The sequence below is a fragment of the Barbus barbus genome (assembly GCF_936440315.1).
Source record: "Barbus barbus genome assembly, chromosome: 9".
NCBI classification, from domain to species: Eukaryota; Metazoa; Chordata; class Actinopteri; order Cypriniformes; family Cyprinidae; genus Barbus; species Barbus barbus.
In genome coordinates this window covers 30,694,690-30,709,133 of record NC_136737.1, presented here as the reverse complement: position 1 = coordinate 30,709,133, position 14,444 = coordinate 30,694,690, and the positions used below count along the sequence as shown (strand labels likewise).

Sequence of the window (14,444 nt, the reverse complement as noted above, 5' to 3'; positions counted from 1 at the left end):
TCTTTGTGCAGCAGTCAGGTTACATATGGATCCAGCTTCTCTACTTTAGTGATCATTGATCTGCTTTATAGTGGCCTACAAATTATCTTACATTGATAGGAAAGTAAATGTGACTATTACAGAGAGGATTGCACAGATTTATGAAACAGTCGTATGCCGTCAATCCCATCATAGAAAGATGTACATTGATAAATGTGGCGGCAGAAAACAATCGTCGTTTGAATATCACGCCCCTAAAAACACCCCGGTTTAGAAACCTGGCCCCTAGAGTTTACGACACGGAGAAACATAACCCGCCAAAAAGAGGAAGTGATCTCATGAAAGAGAAATTGATTTTACTCCAAAAATAAAAACCTTATAACTCATTTAACCTTATAATTGCAAACAATAGCATTAATTTATATGTATATTAAATACCAGTAAATTGAACGAAACATTCATAAACATTATAAACACTATATTGTTTATTTAGTTCTTGTTAATCCACAAGAAACCCTTTAAATTTAACGGTATTACAAAACAAGAATGAAAAAAATAGTAGCTATAAAATGTTATATTAAACTATGAAGTAAAACACAAATGAGGCTATAGTGGCATTCATTATAATACAACGTCAAGCTGAAATGAATGAATTAAAGCGAAACTAAACGGCATTGGGCTCACAAGCCTCTCTCATTCAACATCCAAATGTTTCCATTTTTTGCCATGTAACATTTGGTTAATAAACTATTATCTGTGATGTAAACAAGGCTTTGTACTTCACTTTTGTTCCAGTATCACATGCGCAATAAATGTTTGTTTCAGCGCTGAACGCTGATTTTACAGTGGACCTTGTAAATTGTGCAGTCTAACTTTATGTTTGGTTGACTGCATTTTAGTTTGATTAATGGCTGAAATGTCGTGCGTGTGAGGCACCTGCGTGATCACCAATCAGTTACATAAAATAAAATAAAGATATAAAGAAAACAAATAAAATGCATTAAGAGTGTCACAAAAACTAAAGTGTTTTTTTTTGTTGTTAATCTGTTAATTAAGATACATATATTTCGTGTAGCCCTATTTATTTTATTTTTTTCTCCATTCACAGAAGCACTGCAGGTGCGTGATCCGACGATGTGTGATTCCTCATGGTCTATTTATGCTGTTATTTGCGCATATAACTAAATTAATAGGATTTAATTTAAGTTCAAACCGAGCATCAGAATGGGGAAGAAAGGGGATTTAAGTGACTTTGAACGTGGAATGGTTGTTGGTGCCAGACGGGCTGTCTGAGTATTTCAAAAACTGCTGATCTACTGGGATTTTCACGCACAAACATCTCTAGGGTTTGCAGAGAATGGTCCGAAAAAGAGAAAATATCCAGCGAGCAGCAGTTGAGTGACGAAAATGCCTTGTTGATGTCAGAGGTCAGATGAGAATGGGCAGACTGGTTAGAGATGATAGAAAGGCAACAGTTACTTAAATAACCACTCGTTACAACCAAGGTATGCAGAATACCATCTCTGAACGCACAACACGTCGAACCCTGAAGCAGATGGGCTACAGCAGCAGAAGACCACACCGGGTGCCGCTCCTGTCAGCTAACAACAGGAAACGGAGGATACAATTCGCACAGGCTCACCAAAACTGGACAATAGAAGATTAGAAATGCCTCTGATGAGTCTCGATTTCTGCTGAGACATTAAAGAGGGGAAAAAAAGAAAAAGAAAAGCTTTGTTTGTCGGTTTAGGAAAATAATCAAAATGAACAAAATGCTGTCATTATATAATTCTCCGAAATTGTCTATGCTGCAGGCAAGTTCTGGCTAACTCAAAAACACGAGCTCAGACCTGACGTCAGATTTGATCGAAGCCACCGCTCACGCCCTTATTGATCAATTACAAGTTTTGCGTAGAAACCACCGTACACCCAATTCTCGGTCTTATGTTCGTTTCGTAAATGAAACCCATTGTGTTGATACACACACACACACTCTCTCTCTCACTCTCTCTCTCTCTCACACACACACACACACACACACACACACTCTCTCTCTCTCTCTCTCTCTCTCTCTCTCACACACATGTTGGTTTTTGTGGTTTATGGGGACTCTCCATAGGCGTAATGGTTTTTATACTGAACAAACTGTGTGTGCTATTGCCCTACACCAACCCTACACCTAAACTTAGCCCTCACAGGAGACTTTGTGCATTTTTAGATTTTCAAAAAAACACCATTTAGTATGTTTTTTAAGCCTTTTGAATTACGGGGACATGCAGTGTCCTCATAAACCACCTTCATATTGTAATACCTCTGTCATACCCATGTCATTATACACATTTGTGTCCTCATAAACCACATAAACATGCACACACACACACACACACACACACACAGACACACACACAAACCAACCTTGAAAATGGAGTCTAAGTTCTTCTTTGCTGAATGTGATTCTGGTCCTTCATATTTTTGACTGCAGTTAAACAAATATTGAATATTTTTGTAAATATGTATGAATGTATTTAATACAGATCAGTAAATGAATGAATATCATATATATATATATATATATATATATATATATATATATATATATATATATTCTCATACTGTAAACTAAACAGCACCTCAGATCAGCAGATGATTCTCCCGAGCTGAATGTAATTGGAGGAGGATCCATTGACTGGTCACTCTTGATGGACACACAGCTAGGTTCAGGAGAGTCATTCTCACACAGACTGAAACACAACAGCAATACAAACTGTTTCTGAAAATCTCACACTGCTCTGACAGAAACACCTTTACTGTTTCAAACTCCCTTTAATGTTCATCTTTCACTGAAAAATGGCGATGGGGAGGTTGTTGAATTTTTAAATATGCATTTCATATTTCCTACATGATTAATTTATGTTCCTCATCTAAACATATTTGAATCATGTAGCATGTATTTATTCTGTAAGGATGTTCAATCATATAGAATTAGTCATGTTGAAGCTAAATAAAGTAGTTATGAGTTCTTCAGAAACCCCGCTCCTTTGTGAAGGAAACTGATTCGCACCCATCACCATTTAGTCTCTCGCTGTGGATGGATCTGAGCTCTACACGGAGTTAGGGAACATAAACGGAGATCAATTATGTTGAAAGAACATAGAAATATCTGCAACCGATGTACATATTTTTTCATGGAGGACTGTGTTGTGTCTTGAGAGTTAAAAGATTAAAGTATTATTTTCTATCAATAAAAGGATCTGGCCCATGTGCCCTCTTCATTCATGCATTATAGAATAAAATAGAGCAATACAGAGACACTGGTGCAGGGCCGGATGATGACGCAGAGGTGCCCTGGACTGATTATAGGCCCTCCTCAGTTCAAACTGCAGTCATTTTTCTTACCTTCAAATAGCAATGGATTTTATCTACACTAAATAGCTATAGATTATATTTACACTATGTTACAATAGCAGGATTTTCTGCTATTTATTCTACTTGTTGCAAAATAGTGGCAATTATCTGCACTTCAGTATTGTATTACATTATAAACCAGTATGCAATAATAACGTATTGAGTGTAAATTATCATTTTAATTCAGATTATTAAATGGATGCCACCTTATTGATACAATAAAGCCCTCCCTACACCTACCCTAACCCTACCTACCTTTTTAATTCTTTAATTTTTATAAAAAAATTAATTCCTTTACGATGTGATATGAGATTTGCAAAGGGAGAAATGGTCAGAGAGCAGAATTCATTCAGGGAGCGCTCACACTGAATAAAACACTCATCTGAATGCCTCTTATTGGTCATTGTACTCATGAGCTCAACAGAATCATGTGTGATTGGTTATAATGCGCAGTGCTGGAGCTAAAAACACAGCAGTCTCTGGCTCCGTGCCAGACAGTGAAGTTGAGCAAACACAGATTTGAATTTAGCACCGAACATCTAATCACACCGGTGTGATCGTTTATCAGAGACAAACATATATTAATCAGCTATTTGTGTCTTTTGGAAGCTGCATTCAAAATCCACTTGACTCAAAGATCTGAGGGGCACGGTTGAAATCGTGTTATTGTAGCATGCATTTATTGTTTCTGAACATTAAAAATGTGAAAAATATTCAGTTTTCTCACCTCTTGACTGTCTTTATCTGTGTGTGATGTTCTTCAGAGAGATTCATTCTGGAGGCCATGGTTTCATCTAAAAGCAGATACAGATGTTGATCCACAGAGTGAGTTATGAATCATCTCAGCAGTTAATTTTCTCAAATCCAGCTCTGTCTCATCAGTCAGTCCTCAGTAATGACCTGCACACATGAAAAACTATTTCATCCTGATATTATTTACACAGAATCACATTATTCACAAACTGCAGAACAAGTTCAGACGAGCACTGTGTTAAAATGAAAGTAAAGCTGGAATCAGACGATTTACAGACTCTGTGTTTTATCTCCTAATGTCATTTTAACTACTTTCAGAATATCTGATCCTGCTGCTGTATAGGACTCATTTATTAGATTTTGCACTGTTGTGTTGAAGATGGATGAGGCTGAATTCAAAGCACTGACAGACTTTAAAAGATTTGGAAAGATACCTCAGGGTCTTTCCAGACAAGATAAGTTTATATTTCTAATTTTTGAAAGTAATGTAAAATGTACACCTGGATTTAGTGGCTTCACTGGTTGTTTATAATGATTTTTATACTTTTTAGATGAAGCTTTGTATTATATAAAAAAAGAAAGTACTTTGGCAAAAGTGGTCAGCACGAAAAAAAAGTGCCCAATAAATTTTTGAAGAGCTCCACAGCAGCCCAATAGGTGCTCACTGTGGCATTAAAAACCCTGGATGCCATAAACAAGCGCTTTTATTGGCCTGGTATGTCTGTGGACATAAAAAAATGGGTGAGTTTAATGTGAATCCTTCGTCATGTTTTCATTCAAGATTCAAGATTTTTATTCTTCACATACACAATTATACAGAGTCAGTGAAATGTAAGTTTCATACATCTATTATTACCATCAAAAATATTTTAGGTCAAACACTGTGCTGCTTGTTAAAAAAGACAAGTGCTTCTCTGAAGAACCCAACAGAATATACCCCTATCGTGGTAATTCATGTTTTTATGAAAAACACAAGGAATATTTTTGTTGCAGCTGTTTTATATACGTGTGAAATACTCGAGTTGCGCAGATGATGACATAGTATATGGACGATAGCCAGAGATAGCTTAAAAAAATTATTAAAAAATAAAAAGCATCACGCAGCTAACAGAATTTTGTTATAAGAACGTTCTACAAATATTCATTATTGGTTTTGGGAACATAAACAAATGACCAGTTTTCTTGACGTTAGAGGAACGTTTTAAAACGTATGATGTTCCTCAAACGTTCTTTCAACTTAATTTTGATTTAAAATTCAACATTCTAGGAACGTTGATTTGTAACATTCTAGGAACGTTGATTTGTAACATTTGAACATAAAAATGCCCAGTTTCCTTAACGTTAGTAGAATGTTGTTTAAAGGTTAGTATGATGTTCCACAGTGTCAACAGACAACATAGTAGAACGTCACAGCATGAATTAATAAACAACAGACAGGACCGATCTATTTTTGATGTTATTTTTTATTCTCTTTAAAACATATAGTTCTTTTACATGTTTTTCCAACTTTTCAGTTGAATTTTAATTATAAATAGCATTGCCAGCTTTACTTTCAGTAGGCCCTACTGTAACTTACAGTACTGTCAGTGAAGCTGGTAATGCTGCGACTTGTTTGTCTATATTACTAATTGAAAAATGATGGGCAATGATTCACATTTCCCGTGATAATAACATAATTTTATCAAAAGATCTTCCTTTTTTTCGTTTTCTTTCTTACCGCATTAAAGATTAAATGGCTCTATTTCCGCGCAGGCGCAGTGAGGGAAAAAGCAGTTTAGGACAGTGGTTCGTAGCTCTGCTTCAACTGTGCGATACCCTCACGAGGGGTGATATGTCAGAAATTCACCCGACCATCCGATTGCCTGTCGGGAGAGGCTAATCGCTTCTCATTTCCCCCTGTACACCGAGCAAACACTGCATGACAAACGACACACGAGAAAGCGGAAATAGGGCCCGACAAAAAAAAAAAAAAAAGAGTCGCACGAGCCAGAATTCGGCTCAAAATTGGACGAAAATAGCACAGCCCGGCTTAATAGAGGTGAATCGTATCGTATTTCATCCGGATATTATTTAAACAGAATCACATTATTCACAAACTGCGTAACAAGTTCAGACGAGCACTGTGTTAAAATGAAAGTAAAGCTGGAATCAGACGATTTACAGACTCTGTGTTTTATCTCCTAATGTCATTTTAACTACTTTCAGAATATCTGATCCTGCTGCTGTACTTCACTTTAAATCAGTCTGGATTGAGTTTGGCTATCAAAGATAATTGTGAAATCGTGATACTCACTGTTTTTCTCTCTCAATGCACTTCACTTCCTCAAGAAACAAAACAGATCCAGTTGTAATAGTTTCACTTTCTCTGTCAGCTTCCTCATCTCTTGCTCCCTCTTCAGGATATGAGTGGAATATTTTAACAGTGTCAAGAATGCAGTTATTTTCTTTAGTAATGTGAGGAGCAATAAAAACAATAATAATCTGGTTATAAATTAATAAAAACATAACTTTTTCAAAGAGTTATATAAATCAAATATATCAAAAAACAGGATTTAAGTGTAGTAAAAAGGCTGCTGGTTACTCTTTACAGATCCCCATCCGCTACTAACACTGTTTACAATAAAACACAGACTTTACACTGAACTACAACACAATCCAAATGAATTACCAGAAACAAGTTTATTTTAATACAGTACCATTTTTAATACAGTCTCAATAGTCTCTCAATGCAGCACCTACTTATAACTACAGTATACAGTCCTTGCTAAAGTATCTGGAGCACATCCTCATGTTGTCTGTAATGTAATGAGAAAACCAGTCAGCCGACAGGATTTTGAGCAGCAGTTCTGGTACATGTGGCTACAAAAATTAGCAAAATCATATGTGAGCGCATGTATCCCATTGGTTGTACCTAGACCAGAAACCCCTTCTTTCTTATAAGGAGTTTAGGAGTAACTGATAAGATGGATTGTGGACTATATCATCTTATCTTCTGTTGCTGTCAGATATTGTAAGAAAAATGATTTTCATTACTCATAACTTTTGCAAAATCGGCAATGTTTCTCTATTCTGTGCAGTCTAAGAGCTGTATGTTAGAATGTAAGTGTTTTTAATTATTTCTTCCTGTTCCTCTCATAGTTAAAACCCATTTTCCACAAGTTTTCATTAGGGTCTTAATGAAAATCCTATAACATTCTATAACATTAAATTTGAATGAAATGAAAACTAAGACTTTCAAATCACACGAGCCAATATTTTATTCACAATAGAACATGGAGAACATAACAAATGTTTAAACAGAGAAATTTTACAATTTTATCCACTAAGTGAGCTCATTTTTGCATTTGCATTTAGCAGACGCTTTTATCCAAAGCGACTTACATTGCATTCAAGTTACAGTTTTTACATTTTTATCAGCTCTTGCTTTCCCTGGGAATCGAACCCGTGATCTTGGCGTTGCTAGCGCCATGCTCTACTATTTGAGCTACAGGAAAGCACATTTCAAATTTGATGCCTGCTACAGGTCTCAAAAAAGTTGGCACAGGGACAACAAAGAAATTTTGAAAAGATTCAGCTGGGAGAACATCTAGCAACTAATTAATTTAATTGACATCAGGTCTGTAACAGTATTAGCTATAAAAGGGATGTCTTAGAGAGGCAGAGTCTCCCAGAAGTAAAGATGGACAGAGGCTCTCCAATCTGTGAAAGAGTGTGTAAAAAGATTGTGGAATCCTTTAAAAACAATGTTCCTCAATGTCAAATTGCAAAGGCTTTGTAAATCTCATCATCTACAGTGCATGACATCATCAAAGGTTCAGAGAAACTGGAGAAATCTCTGTGCGTAAGGGACAAGGGCGAAGACCTTTGTTGAATGCCTGTGGTCTTCAGGCCCTCAGATGACACTGCATCACTCATCAGCATGATTCTGTCATTGACATTACTAAATGGGCCCAGGAATACTTCCAGAAACCACTGGCGGTAAACACAATCCGCTGTGCCATCTGCAGATGCCAACTAAAGCTCTATCATGCAAAAAGGAAGCCATATGTGAACATGGTCCAGAAGCGCTGTCGTGTCCTGTTGGCCAAGGCTCATTTAAAATGGACTGTTTCAAAGTGGAAAAGTGTTCTATGGTCAGACGCGTCCAAATTTGACATTCATGTTGGAAATCACAGACGCCGTGTCCTCCGGGCTAAAGAGGAGGGAGACCTTCCAGCGTGTTATCAGCGTTCAGTTCAAAAACCAGCATCTCTGATGGTATGAGGGTCCATAAGTGCATACGGGCAGCTTGCATGTTTTGGGAGGCACTATGAATGCTGAAAGGTATATAAAGGTTTTAGAGCAACATATGCACCCCTCCAGACGACGTCTATTTCAGGGAAGGCCTTGTGTATTTCAGCAGGACAATGCAAAACCACATACTGCAGCTATTACAACAGCATGGCTTCGTAGTAGAAGAGTCCGGGTGCTGAATTGGCTTGCCTGCAGTCCAGATCTTTCACCTATAGAGAACTTTTGGTGCATCATTAAACATAAAAATACATCAAAGATGACCACGAACTCTTCAGCAGCTGGAAATCTATATCAGGCGAGAATGGGACCAAATTCCAACACCAAAACTCCAGAAACTCATAACCTCGATGCCCAGACGTCTTCAAACTGGTTTGAAAAGAAGAGGAGATGCTACACCATGGTAAACATGCCGCCGTCCCAACTATCTTGAGACCTGTAGCAGGCATCAAATTTGAAATGAGCTCATTTTGTGTATAAAATTGTAAAATTTCTCGGTTTAAACATTTGTTATGTTATCTATGTTCTATTGTGAATAAATATTGGCTCATGTGATTTGAAATTTTAGTCTTTTAGTTTTCATTTTATTCAAATTTTAAAAATGTGATTGTGTTCATACACTGCCAACATACATTTATGTTCAAACAACATGCAAAACATCCAATGACCCCTTTAACTATTAACACACTGGTTTGTAGTGCAAACAATTTTACAGTTTATTGCATGTTGTTATTCTTCTCGTTATTTCTCTACAGCGGCTAATGAACCGGAAGTCACATGGTCACAGAAAACGCCTTACTTCCGCATTGAAAAACAAGGTGGATATGTTTTTAACATCCTAAAAGCTCTATACTCCAAAGATAGCCTACTACAAGCTAGTCAGTGTATTCAGTAAGTGTAATGGATTATGAGTTGCTTCAGAGGCATAAGGCTTTGCAAATATTATATACATTACAACACCAATAAAGTTGACACAAAAAAGGAAATTTACTTTTGGTACTTACAAGTACTTTTAAAAGCAAGTTTGTACTTTTACTTAAAAGTATGGAGCAATGGAGTAATATTTGTCCAGCAGTATCTATACTTTTACTCGAGTAATGGAGTCTGGTTTCATCAGGGTTGGAGATCTTTGCAGTAAAGTAGATATCCAGGAAAAGTTATAGATTTGGTTATAGAATTGGGTGCAACAGCGCCGGTGATCTTTAGGGGAACTATGTGAAGGTGAAATAATAAATCGAGTGATCAAGACCTGATTATTAACTGAATTTTCTGAAGATGACAAACAAAGCTTTTTTTTTACAAATATTTTTGACCAAATTTCCATTCAGTAAGTATTTGAACAAAAGACTTTGTTTATGATTTATTAAATGGAGTAAAATTGTACATTGACAATATTGGAGACTTCTGAGCTCCCTCAAGAAAACATATGTAATGAGGAACAGGAAAATTACCTAAAGTAATTAACAACTTCTGCACTTCTTTTGTAATTTTAAATAAACACAGATTTTATGTAATTTTATTCTGGGGAAAATAAACATTTTGATGAATTGTCCAGTAGATGGCTGCAGTGATCCTCACATGCTGCTCACTATAGACCAGAGGCTGCATGCAGAGCGCCCCAATGTTTTTGCTTTGTTTTCATCAAGGCACAGGTTTGTCTGTTTTAGTCTATTTAATATTATGTTGTCCTCACTTGCATGTGACACTGTACCCATGTTCACCTGATGAAATTATTTGTATATTTATTATTGTTTTTATTTGTAAATATGATTGATATTCTGTTGATGTTTTGTGTCGTACAAAATAAAATGAGTGAATTTCTGTGACAGCTATGATGGGCTGGCTTTAAAACCTGCTGTATATAACCTCCTGCGCTCTCACAGACACAATATAGGAGTTAGTGTAATAATCTGTGAATATTTGATTTATGAATTCATGTCAGGCCCGAGGGTTAATATCAATGAGGAACCATACAACCAGAAGCAAAAGCACATGGCTAATTTGAAAGGTTTGCATGGGTAGAGCAGAAAAAGAATTAACTAAAAACATCTTGACTACAAAAGGATCAGTTATTAATACTTTGTCTGAAAGCAAAAGCAAAAAGACCTTGACATCTGCTGATTCATCTGTATTTTGTGTGTAAGGTTGATTAATTGTGATCTGAAACTGAAAAACATGTTTTATATATGAAGTGCACACAAAACTATTTGGAGTATTCATATTCTATAATAACTTTCCTTTTCTTTAGCCAGACATTTTTACTACTTTTTGTTATATACTATGATATACCAACGTAACAGAGGACCTGACGCAGAGAACGAAGGAAGCCCGGAATAAACTGTGGCCATTGGTGGAGAAAGCCCGAAAAGAGGGTCTTCGTGCTGGTTTCAAGGGTAATTTGCTATTGTTGATTGAAAGAGGATTTGTGCGGACCATATCTGACTTCTAATGGACATTAGAGGTTAGGTGCTCTTATGCCAGTTATGGTTATTGCCATTTTCACTGCGGAACTGTTAACTGGCAAAGTATGGAAGTTGACAAGCAGCTGATAAATACGCAGTATTGTTGTAATATGTTAAGCGGAGACAGTTTAAAATAAGTTTACGCTGTTAAAGAGGGGTTTGGATAAGTTTTAAGTTTTACACTTTATTGTATTAGATTTGATATATTCTTTATTACTGTAGCGGTTAAAAGTTTTTCTCGTATTGTTCGTATGTCAGTTAAACTTTCTTGTTTTTCTCTCAATGTACGGGGGATTCGTGATTTATCTAAACGCAAAGCTTTATTTTTATTTTGTATGTCACAGAAAAGAGAGATTTATTTTCTTCGAGAAACGCATTCTTCTTTCAAAGATTAATCTTTTTGGTGCAATCAATGGGGAGGTGATATTTTATTCTGTCATGTACTAACCTCTCCGCTGGAGATCTGATTTAGTTTGATCCTCTATTCTTCAGTCCTTTTCTTCTTCTGAGGGCAGAGGGATTATTGTTGTTATTCTTTTGGGAGATTTCTTGTTTATCTTGGCCAATGTTTATGGTTTTAACAATCATAAGCAAAACAGCAGTTTTTTTCATGATCTTTCTTCTAAAATCTTTGATTTAAAAAGTAAATATCCCTCTGCTGCAGTAATAGTCGGAGGAGATTTTAAAGAAGCTCCTGACTTATGTATAGATTTCCTTCAAAACAAGAATCACGCAGCGGTAACACCATTATTAATGATTTTTGTAACTTCCTTTCTCTATTGGATGCTTACAGGTTTATGCATACTGATGCTTGTTCATATTCTTGGTTTAGTGTAGATCTCTTAAAAAAGCAGGTATAGATTATTGGCTTATATCTGATTTCATGTCTCCTTTTATTAAATCCAGTGATATCTGTCCTGCTCCTCCTTACTGTTCAGGTATTAAGAATATTATTGAAGAATTTAAAGGAAAACCATCAGTTTCAATATCTTCTAATTGGGAGTTGTTCAAATATGAGTGTAGAAAACTCTCTATTCGCTTCAGTAAACCGCTGGCAAAGGCAAAATCTTTAAGGTATACCTCTATATTAAAGAGCATATTGCAGGTTAAAAATTTTTTCAAATGAATATATAACCTTGTATGAAAATACCACATGAACTGTTAATGCAGGATCTGAAACTGTTTTATTTAGGAGAAAAAGTGACGCTTTCCTTGACAGTTCTCAAAAACAGCTTTTTTTTCAACATCGGGTCATATTACATCACGAGAGGGAGTCGTGTGCATCTCTGCTGGTATTCAGTGGAGCGGGTGTGAGTCAGTGTGTTTTCAGCAGTTATTTTTATTTCTATTTATCATGGTCATGGTAAATTATTGTGTTTGTGGAGGTTGCACAAACTCCAGCCTGTCAGGACATTGAGTCCACAGGTTTCCTAACAAGAAATAGGACGGTATCTTCCGGGCCTCGGTGCGTTAGTCCAGCTGAAGAGACGGGACTTCACTAATGCATCTGCTTCAAACAACGCCGTGGTGTGTAACTTAGCGATCACTTTATTCCAGAAGATTATCATCCCGGCGACATGATGCAGTTCAACATGGGATACCGAAGCAATAAGCGAGTGAGACTCAGAGCTGGTGCGGTTCCTTCATCGGGTCCCGGTCAGCCTGTGTTCGGCCGCCGGCGGGAGACATGATGCTCACGGATCCGTCAGAGATGCTGCTCCACGAAAACTGTGCACCGGAAGTCTTGTTTTTTAACATTTGCTATCTACCAAATCAGTGAACATAATTATTTCAACCCAGTCTCTTACTACTGCGTATCTATACAACAAGTTTGCATTTTCATTCGGCGTAGTATTTACATGCCAAAGTCACATTTTTCGTTCACACTGCACGCAAAGCCTCCCGTTACGCTTCCATTGATGGAAAACGCGTAAGCATTGTACACAGTGTAGTGTTGTCACGATACTGGAATTTCTAACTTTGATAGGATACCTTGAAAAATATCGATACTCGATACCATTTTCGATACCACGGAGAAAAAAACTGCCACAATATTAAGGGGGTAATTTTTTTTAATTTAAAGATAAATGTAACAAGTCGAGAACATGCGGTATATTTTACATGAACAAAAAAATGTCTTCAGGTACTGCATTTGTTGACTTATTTATTAATCTTTTATTAATCTTAGTTAAATGTTAATTGAAACTAACGTTTACTAATACATGTACTAATTAAAATCCAAAGTTCTATTTGTTGATATTCTCATTTGCTTCATAACCAAAATATTTCCAGATATAGGGCCCTATGAAATCAGTTTTATTTTTCCCCAAATTCCGTTTTATTTTTTTCTACATTCAATTTTTACCATTTTAATTTTTCTGGATTCTGTTTTTTTCCGTTTGAATTTTTCTGGACTCTTTTTTTTTATGGTCAAATTAAATGCTATTATACTACGGGACCGTTGAATGCTTGAATCTGATTGGCTGACGAACGTTCTGAGGTGTGCAATTATTTTCAGGGAAACGCACGGCGAACGTAGTTCCAGGCAGCTTTCTTGACCGCATTACAGTTCCATATCACTTCGCATAGTTAACTGTAATAACGGAAATTAGCATACAGTACCTATACAGCACACAGGACTAACAAAAACATTTCTGTCTCATTACTGCAATCACACGTCCTTGCACACGCACACTACGGTTACACACTCACACAAAAACGTGTTGTCAGCGCTGCCCTGACGATTTTATCAGTTAGCCTAGATTAGATTAGATTCAACTTTTTTGTCATTTATGCAGAGTACAAGTACAGAGCTAATGAAATGCAGTTAGCATCTAACCAGAAGTGCAAGAATATAGTGTTTTATATACATAAGTGCAGAGTAAGTGAAGATATGATTTACAGAATATACAGTGGAATTGCTATATACAGTATTGAGCAGAGTATATACAGAATATAAAATAGGAATGCAATGTAGGGATTGTATGTACATTATGAACAGAGCAATGTAGATTATATAGATTACAGATTATATATACACATTATGAACAGCAGAAACGTGAGAACAGTGGTAATAAATAAATACAGCTGGATGAGTGTGCAAAGTATTGATAGAACAATGTATTCTATGCAAAATAGCAGTAGTGCAATATTTTATAGAAATAGTTTACTGTGCTTGTACAGTAACAACTTTAGACAGTTTATAGTGTAATGACTTTGACAATGTGCAGTCTGTGCAAAATATGAGTAGTGCAAATGCATGTGTGTAAAGTACTGTGACCAGTGCAGTAATAAGCAGGTGCAGGTTAGATTGGTGGTGTGGCGTTCAGAAGTGTCACAGCCTCGGGGAAGAAGCTCTTCCTGAGCCTACTAGTGCGAGAGCGTAGGCACCTGTAACGCCTGCCGGATGGAAGGAGGGTGAAAAGTCCATGGTTAGGGTGAGAGGCATCCTTGATGATGTTTCTTGCCCTGCCCAGACAGCGCTTATAATAAATGTTCTCAATGGAAGTTAACTGGGTGCCGGTGATCCGTTGAGCAGTTTTCACCACCCGCTGG

At 36.6% G+C, this 14,444-nt stretch overlaps 2 protein-coding genes across 2 annotated transcripts in view; both read right to left on the bottom strand.

Annotated features, from left to right (window-relative positions):
- The window catches only part of LOC306874651 (NLR family CARD domain-containing protein 3-like), a 311,376-nt gene that overhangs the window by 65,408 nt on the left and 231,524 nt on the right, over positions 1-14,444 (bottom strand). The gene's annotated exons all lie outside the window — the stretch shown is intronic.
- The window catches only part of LOC306874658 (NLR family CARD domain-containing protein 3-like), a gene marked incomplete at its 3' end in the record, with an annotated part of 195,623 nt that overhangs the window by 28,012 nt on the left and 153,167 nt on the right, over positions 1-14,444 (bottom strand). The gene's annotated exons all lie outside the window — the stretch shown is intronic.